The 9,257-nt window shown below is 29.0% G+C and overlaps 1 long non-coding RNA gene across 1 annotated transcript; it reads right to left on the minus strand.

Moving 5' to 3' along the window:
• LOC109717797 lies at nucleotides 5,237–8,998 on the minus strand. Its single transcript, XR_002218307.1, has 2 exons — nucleotides 8,805–8,998; nucleotides 5,237–5,672 (listed from the first exon to the last, which is right to left on the minus strand). It is a non-coding gene; the product is annotated as an uncharacterized LOC109717797 (long non-coding RNA).

Consider the following 9,257-nt stretch of genomic DNA (forward strand, 5'->3'; position numbering starts at 1 on the left):
AAGACTAACATATGCTAATAGAAAATAAAATCAGATAATGTGACGCCCCAACTTCCCAGGGGGTCACCCATCCTAGGACTACTCCCGTCCCAGNATTACGTCGTCTGCAGCCAACATAATTTCTCAGGCCAAAACAGGAACTCCTTCAATCACTCACCCCACTCTAGGAGGAGTTAGAACGGATAATCATTGACTTTCGCAATAAAATTACGCCTCTCGCGTCTTACTTTCCTAAGGTTTGCCAACTTAGGTTCTCCTAGGTCCCAACGACCTATAGCAATGCTCTGATAGATAAGTTGATTTTAAGCTATTGAATTTTACCGCTTGATCAAAAAAATCCAACCGGTTTGATTAAAATCGGACCGATTCACTGGTTTGATAGTTAAAGCACCGATTCCAATGGTTCAAAATGATTTTTTTTGACTTATTCAGTTTAAAGGGTTGAACCAAAAGTTGTGGTCATGGTCAGGTCAGTCGACTTGTTCGACCCGATTTTTAAATCATTGCTAATAACTCATTGGCCCCTAAACTACCGATTCAAAATACTTAAACCTAATATTTATTACTAGAGCCCTTAGTCATTATATTCTCATATACAACTATTTTTCTATCTGATGTAAAATTATTAGGGCGTAACACGAACTAAATTATATAGTACGGTATATTATAACAATTTGAGTACCTCTTCCTTAGAATTTAGCATTAGAAGTAGTATTTGATGATAGAATATTTTGTAATCTAATAATTAAGTTTAAGTAGACTTTTATGGAATTTTATAAACTAAAAAGAAATGAAAGATTAGGTAGTAAATAGAAAATTTTTAAATTTTAAGTAATTATTTCGAAATGCATTAAAGTTCAAGCGCGATCTCTACATGTGTAGGGGTGAAAACAGTCGGATACGATTTGAATAAAATCGTATTTACATCCACATTTAACATGCGAATATGAATTTTAATATGAATACTAAACAGATACTAAATTTTATAATTATACTTGATTAAAATGAATTCAAATATAAATCGTATTTGGTTTCGGTCGAACTCGGTTTCGTATTTGATCGAAAAATATCCGAACCGTTTTTGCCCGTCTCGATGTTTTTTAATTTGGTTAATTTCATGAGTACTCTTTTATCTATCCCTAATTAAATAGATACCCCTAAAAATTTTAATTTTATGAAACAACTCCCTTTAAATTTGGCCGTTTTCCGTGTTTCGCGTTTAGGGTTTATGTTTTAGGGCTTTACGGTTTTAGAATTTTAGGGTTTTTAGGGTTTAGGGTTTTAGAGTTTTTTTAGAGTGCTCGCAAAATAATTTCATTAGTCATTTCATGTAGGGAAAATATTAAATAAAATTAGTTAAAAGGGGCAAATTATTATTTTTGAGTAAATTTTTTTATTTATCTGTATTAACTAGACGTTTTTAAACGAACGTCAGCAGAGGATGTTTATAATACAATTTATGGATTTTGAGGACCAACACTTATATTAACAACTTTGAAGGGGGATTTGTGATATTTTTAAAGTTTTGAAGTGCATGTTTGAGTTTGCCCCTTTTTTACTTTGGGAATGAAATCACAAAAAAGCCATTATTATTTTTCCTTATTTCAATTTGACCACTAACTCAAAACTTGATGAATACTTTTTTGGCTAAATTATAGAAAACCTCCATACAAATATTCATCCTGACTTTCAAAACCTATATTTTTTTTCTTAAAATTTTAATAGAGATAGTAAAATGATCAAATCGCCCTTATTTCTTCTATAAGAAAAAATAATTTTTTAATATATTTCTGCCATTTTGAGGGAGCATTTTTGATATAAATTATAAGAACTGAACGTAATAGTGATGAACCCTGACGTTTGGGGGCTAAATGTAAACAACTTGAAATGTTAAGGAGATAAAATATAGATTTTTGAAAGTTAAGAAGGAAGAGTGAAAAAAGCGGATGTTTATAAGGGGCTTTTTTATAATTTAGTCAAACTTTTTTTCAAGGCTAACAATTTTGACTAGATGGGTCATTTTATATTAAATAAAAATTTGTGGGTCAAATTGTAATTTTTTCACTACATGCAACGCATTTTACAAGCAATCCCAAATATAGCTTGGAGATTTAAAAAAAAAAAAAATTGGAGCAAAGTGATTCAAACTCTACTCCTGAGGTATAAAAAATATTACTAATATATATCTATACTATATATAAAAGTACGTATATTCAAATTTGGTTCTCTCGACAGACCCATTTTTCGGCGGAAAAATTAGTGCCCATTTTTCTCTTTCCGTACGAAAAATTTTAAATATAAGAATAAAAATCTTTTCGTACGAAAAAATTTAAATATAAGAATAAAAATAGAAACAACAATGAATACGTTAGTTTTCTATAACTGATGTGAAAATCCTAAAATATAAATTTTTCTATTTAATTTCAAAAGTAAGTTCTCTATAACAGATTACAGGTGTGAAAATTCTATAAAAGATATTTTTCTATTTTATTTTAAAATATCTTTTTTTAGATGTTATCTATTTAATTTCAAAATATATTTTCTTTTTAAGATAACGGATTTTATTTTTCTATTATATTCAAAAATTTATTTCCTAACAGATTTTATTTTTCTATTTAATTTCAAAAGTAATTTTTGCATTAAGATTATGTTAATTATTTATCATTTAAAGCATATCTTTCTTATAGCGTGATTTATTATTTTAAATTTTTTAGATACATATTTGGCAGTCATATAAAATTGCGCTAAAATTTAAAAAAAAATTTAAAAAATTATAACTTTTTCTAATAATTATTACGTGTATTTGCACGTACATTTTATAAGTAATTTATATATATATATATATATATATATATATATATATATATATATAAATTTGCAGTGAAATGTGGAAAAAAAGAGAATTTGTATGATTTTTTTTTTTGTAAAAAGTATTTTGAAATTTGAAAAAAAAATGTTTTTAACCAATTTGCCTAGCAATTTCTTGTTGCAGCAATTTTAAAATCTGAAAAATTTAATTCGTCTTTGTATTTATTCCCAATTCATTAGTATTTAAATTTCATTTTTTATAAAATATAGTTATTAAATTTAGTATCTGTTTAATATCCATATATTCGGATTCGTATTTGTATAGAGATAATATCTAATATACCCTTCAAAATTCAAAATACCTTAATATAAGCATTCAAAACTTTGAATAATCTAGTATAACCCCTGTTGACCAAAATGCCCTCCGTGATTTTCAATTTATTTCACACATATCCCTACGGTAGAAGGTATTTTGGAAATAGAGAGATAAACCAAAATTGGCTTTTGTTATTTACTCTGATTATGATTTAAAATTTTAAATTATCTGAAATTATAAAAATATATATCCTTCTAAGCCCCATATCATCCAAATTTCAAAAATATCTAATATACTCGTTTGACAAAATACCTTATTGATTTAAAAATTCTTTCAAATATTCTCAAATCCTAGGATTTATGATGCGGCTAATTTGGTTGAGTTTCTAGAAAAATGCGACTCAACTAATTTGAGTCGAAAATTTTATTGAGTTCGGATAATTTTTACAATCGATGTCGGAATCTTTAAACGGTCATAACTTTCATCGAGTATTCGATTTTAGCACCAACCAGAATTTCAGCCATTCCGGCGGACTTGGGGATCCAATTTAATTGTTTCGACCTCCGTTTTATTATTTTTAGGTTATTTTGAAATTTTTGTGCTTTTTCTCTTTGTTGTCCGATATTTGATATTGTCTTATCTGATTGGATTTAGAGATAAATTAAATTTATTATCTTCATTTAATAGGATTTAGTTATCGCCTATTATATATATATATATATATATATAGAGAGAGAGAGAGAGAGAGAGAGAGAGAGAGAGAGAGAGAGAGAGAGTCCGTCTCCGGTACTTTCGAAAGTACGGGAGGCCCGCTGGAAGTTGTTTTGCGATTTTAGACGTCCAGATTCGACGATCGGCTCCGTTAGGTATGATCTACCCTATTGGAACTATCTAGAAACCAAATTTTAGATTTTTTTGACATCATTTACTAAGCGATCAAAGGTCTAAAAAATGACTAGTTTAACGGCCGATGTGGCACATTTTTAAGTTCAACGGTGTAGAAGTATCTAAATTACATGAAAATTTAATAGAAAATTCTATTTAACATCAGTAGCAAGATCAATACTTCCGATTTAAAATTTGAATCCTTTATCACTGTTTTTTATGAGATTTTCATTTTCAGCCGTTTATTTTGAGGCCACTCGTTCACTAGACAAACGAAATCAAAAAATTATGAAATTTGGTTTCTAGATAGTTCCAATAGTGTAGATCAAGTTTAACGGAACCGATCGCCGAATCAAATGTCCCATCATCGAAAACAACTTACAAGCATGGAGCCTCCCGTACTTTCGAAAGCATAGGAGCCTAACTCTATATATATATATAGAGGCATGGCATTTGGGTGGCAATAAGATATTTTAGAATTGAATAATAATATTTCGTCTTTGTCGAAGACTTGATTCTTCGTTTATCATCTCTTTTCGTTCTTGTGTTTCCTTCATTTTAATGCAGTTTAGGCCTGCATATATAAGAAGAATATTTTTGATAATTTCAAAACATCAAAATTTACGTGGTTCAGCCGAAGACTACGTCCGCAGGGACTATATAAGATCCTAATTATATAGTCTTAAAACCTCATATTTAAATCGGACTTAGACTGTCAAAATCGATAGCTAGTCGAATCTCCGAAATCGCCCGATCAGACTAGAAGGAGAATCCTCGTGAGAGATGTATTGAATATAAAAATATATAAACACCGTTCTCTAATAGCTTAAGCTTTTAGAGTACAACGGTTGTTTCACATAGTATCAGAGCAGGATGTCCCGAGTTCCAGTCACGTTAGACTTCTAGGATTATTAACTTTCTCCCATTTAATTTAAGCCCACGTCATCAGTCTTACAAAATAGAACATAATTCAGATGAACTCGGACTTCATCCAAACAAAGAATTTCATCCCTAAATAAATAAAATTCAATTTGAATTTTTCTCAATTTGAATTTTATTCAAATTTAGTGAAATTATGACCAAATCCAAAAATTAGAAGTGGTTTAGAATTAGCTCTCTTATTATACCATCCAAAAATAATTTAAATCCTTTATTTAATAAACACAACTTAACCATTCTTGTTAATAAACTAAGCATAGGGTTTCAACAACATGGCTTTATTTTCCATTTTTTTCCCTCCTTTTTTCTTCTCAAAATAACTCTTAAAAAATTATAATTTGTCAAATAATTCTGCCAAAATATTATTTGGCAAACTAAGTTCGAAGGTAGCGCCACGTCAGATTATGATATGCAACCGTTCTACTGAGAATGTTATAAGACAGTGAATCATTTACTGTTTTCTGTTGTATCCTGCCAGCTTGGCACTGAGGTGAGCAGAACAGGCCTAGTTTGCCAAATAAACTTTTGACGTGGTTTTCTGACCAATTATAAAATTTTTTAGGGTTATTTTGAAAAAAAAAAAAAGAGGTCCGCGGTGCGAGCTATGGAGTTGTTGTGGAGCTTTTCATGGAAGGGGGAATGCGAGGAGGGCGAAAGAGAGGCATGGGCAGCTCGTAGAATCCCTTTTCTTCTGCGACATTTTTAGATACGCCGTATTTTCCTCCTGAAAAAAAATAATAATAAAAAAAATTAAACATTATTTTGACTCGGCGTGATTTAGTATGTTTTTACTTTGCCATATTGTGGTTCAGAAAATTAAATTTAACTATCTCGTGAATTTATTTTTATTTTACCGTTAAGATTTATAGTAAAGTAGAGTAGTAAAGTGATATTTTCTTTTAGCCAAAATATAGAAAATCTCTTTATAAATATCTGTTTTTCACTCCCTCCGTCACCCCCGACTTTTAAAAAACTATATTTTTTTTTCTTAAAATTTTAGAAATATTTTCAAAAAGCTACAGCAATAATAAAGAACGTGAAATGACCAAATTACCCTTACTTATTCTATAAGAAAAAATAATAATTTTTTGGCATATTTATGTCATTTTTAAGAGTATTTTCGTTATAAGTTATAAGAAATAAACGGAGTAACGACGAAACTTGAAATTTTGGGGATTAAAATATAGATTTTAAAAGTCAAAGAGCAAAATAAAATAATAGATATTTATCGACAGTATTTTGTAATTTAGTCTTTTTTTTTTTTTCTTGTTTTTTTGGCAAAAGTTTACAGAATAATAAAAGATAATATTTTACAACCACGTGGTTTCTTAAAAATAATATTACTTTGTTGTTATGTTTTATAAAATAAATACTAATTGTGAAATAAAAAAAAAATACAGGATAGTTAAGTGTAAATTTTTGAACTGCAAGGGAGTAAAGTGAAAATGTACTAAACAAGTAAACAACCCCAGTGAAAATGGAAATTTAGCCCAAAAAATATGCAAAATGTGAATAAATGGTTGGTTCAAAAGATAGAGGGTAATAGTAACGAGAAGAGGGTCAATTGCACCATTGTCCCCAACCATTTTCTTATTTTCCATTTTGGTTACCAACATATATATATTTTTTTCAGTTTGATTCCTAACCTTTAGTTTTTGTTTGAATTAGTCCTATCACTTTAAACACCATTTGCAATTTGTAGGGAATTAATTTTTTTTAAAAAAAACTAGAGGTCAGAGACCTAATTGTAATAAAAAAAAAAGGTTAAGGACGAAATTTGAAATATTGGGAAAAGGATGGGGACAGTGTGCAAAAAGAACATACGGTTTTGACTTTTGTTACACCTGTTGTCCCTGGGCTTTACGCAAATTTGACCTTAGCCCTTTTTATTTTAATTAATCGGTAAACATAAATTTGTCCCCATGTGAATTAGCGCATTTTTTTTACTTCGCCACCGTGTAGTTTGAAAAATTGCAATTCGGTATACCATAGTTTTAATTTTATTCTAGAGAAAATTTCAAATACTACCCCAGTAGTTTCACAACTTTCTCACTTTAGTATCCTGTGTTTTAAAATGTATCACTTTAGTACCCTTTCATTAATTTTTTTTGTTACATCAGCGATAAAGTTAAAACCATATATTATTAAAATAAAAATTTGATAAATTATAAGGTACTAAATTGAATATTCAATAAGCCATAGGAATGGAGAGTTAACGGGGGTGCTGACGGAAAGAGAAAAATAAAATCATAGGGTACTAAAGTAATATACTTTAAATTATAGGATATTAAAGTGCAAAAATGTGAAACCACAAGGGTTGTATTTATTTATTTATTTCATCGCGCATTTTTTTTCTAATTTTTCATCTGTTTAGTTTGAAGAAAAATAAGAAATTTTGGAATTTCTTTTATTTTATATATTTCACATAAAACTAGCATTTTTGTTATTTGATTTTTTTTTAGAAAAATATGAAAAAAAAAATATATAAGTTATTTTTTTTAGAACCAAACGAACAGAAAATTGAAAAAAAAAAAGGTGACAAAGGAAGAGAANCTTTCTCATGAAAAACTTCTTAAACGTGGGATCGCCAAAGTAAAAATGTGTTAAACCACAATATGGACAAATTAAAAGTTTATCTTATTTTAATTTTAGTAATTAGGTCTTAATCTATAATAATGATACTGCGTTAATAAGATTTTTAACGACCATAAAAATTTTTGTAAAGTTTAGGGACCAATGATGTAATTAATCCAAACTATATGCCATTACCCACCTAAACATTCAATCAATTACGGATCGACCCTCAAACTTTTCAAAGAAAAGAAAAATAAAATAAACTTCGTTAATTTTCTTCACAATCTTTGTTTAAATGAAATCCAAATAACTCAAATACTCCTTATTTATATAATTGAAGAATATAAAAAAATAAAAATAACTCAATAAAAAAATAATCTAGTTCTAAGAAACAATTATAAAATTAATATAATTTAGGTTATTTTTTTCATTAAAATGTATGCGCACAGAACCCCTCATACTATAGCCATTATGAAATACGATCTTTTTTTTTTTATTTTTGATTGATATTCCTACAACATTTGGTAGTTTTAATCTAAATTATTCTAATAAATAGAATTACAATTTTGTCAAATTAAACTTCAATTTTGTTAAATTTGAAACAATCTTTTTAGCAATGAAATGCATAATTATTTAATAACTCAAAGGGAAAAAGAATTTCTAAAATTTAGAATTATATATTGGAATTTCTAAAATTGAGAATTATATATTTAAAAAGTAAGTTGAGGGCCTATCTTACAACAAGTTTATAAATGAGGGCGTAGACGCGAATTTTTCACACTAAGTTTGAGGAAAAATGTATAGCGACCCCTGAATGTTAGCTGTTTCGCAAATAGGCGTCTGAACTTCTAATTTTAACAATTATATCCTCCAAATCTCATCAAATTGTTCCATAAACCTCTCTTCTCGAGTGAATTTACTAATCACACTTGTTATTTTGATCGAACATCGTTCACATAATCCTTTAAGATTTCAAAATACTAAAAAATCTTTAATTTTAATTTTAATTTTTTTTTCACATATTAGAATAAAAAGTTTTTTTTTTTGTGTGTTTTCGAAAGCTTTATGCAATACATATGACGGAAACGATTGTAAATTAATAACTTTAATTGAAGAGGGGACTATTGAACTATTTGATAAAGTTTAAGGAGTCTAATTGTCAAAATTAAAAGTTTCGACGGATGCTTGAACTGAATTAAAGTGTTCGAGACGATCGGACATATATTTTCGAAAATACAGAGACCAGAGAGTAGGAAATGGCGGATCGAGCATTACTACTAACCGAACATCGGAGGCGACACCGAAGGTTTTTCCGTTGCTGGAGTATCTGATTCGACCAGTTGGGCCGTGGCCGGAGAGGCGAGCTCTCCGGCGACAAGCAAGAAGATAGTGAAGGTTAAGAACACGAAATGAGCCTCACCTGAATTCGCCATGAGATTGTGGTTTGGATCACATGTCCCTCCTTCTGTGTACTACTTATACCACGCAATCGAAACTTAAAACAAGAAAAGATACCAAAAAGTATATATAAAAAAAAAGGGTTCTAATTTTCTCTTCTTGAGGAATCAATATCTTATAGGAGGGCTGCTACAGGTACCCCCAAGTGTCCCCTGTAATATTATTGATGACGCGACAATATTATTATTACATTCCGAACAATAATTACTATTTTCCAAAACCTTTATTAAATCCTAAGTATCATTATTATACCCTAAACCCTAAATTCTAATCTCTT

This window comes from Ananas comosus, linkage group 11 (assembly GCF_001540865.1).
Source record: "Ananas comosus cultivar F153 linkage group 11, ASM154086v1, whole genome shotgun sequence".
Lineage (NCBI taxonomy): Eukaryota > Viridiplantae > Streptophyta > Magnoliopsida > Poales > Bromeliaceae > Ananas > Ananas comosus.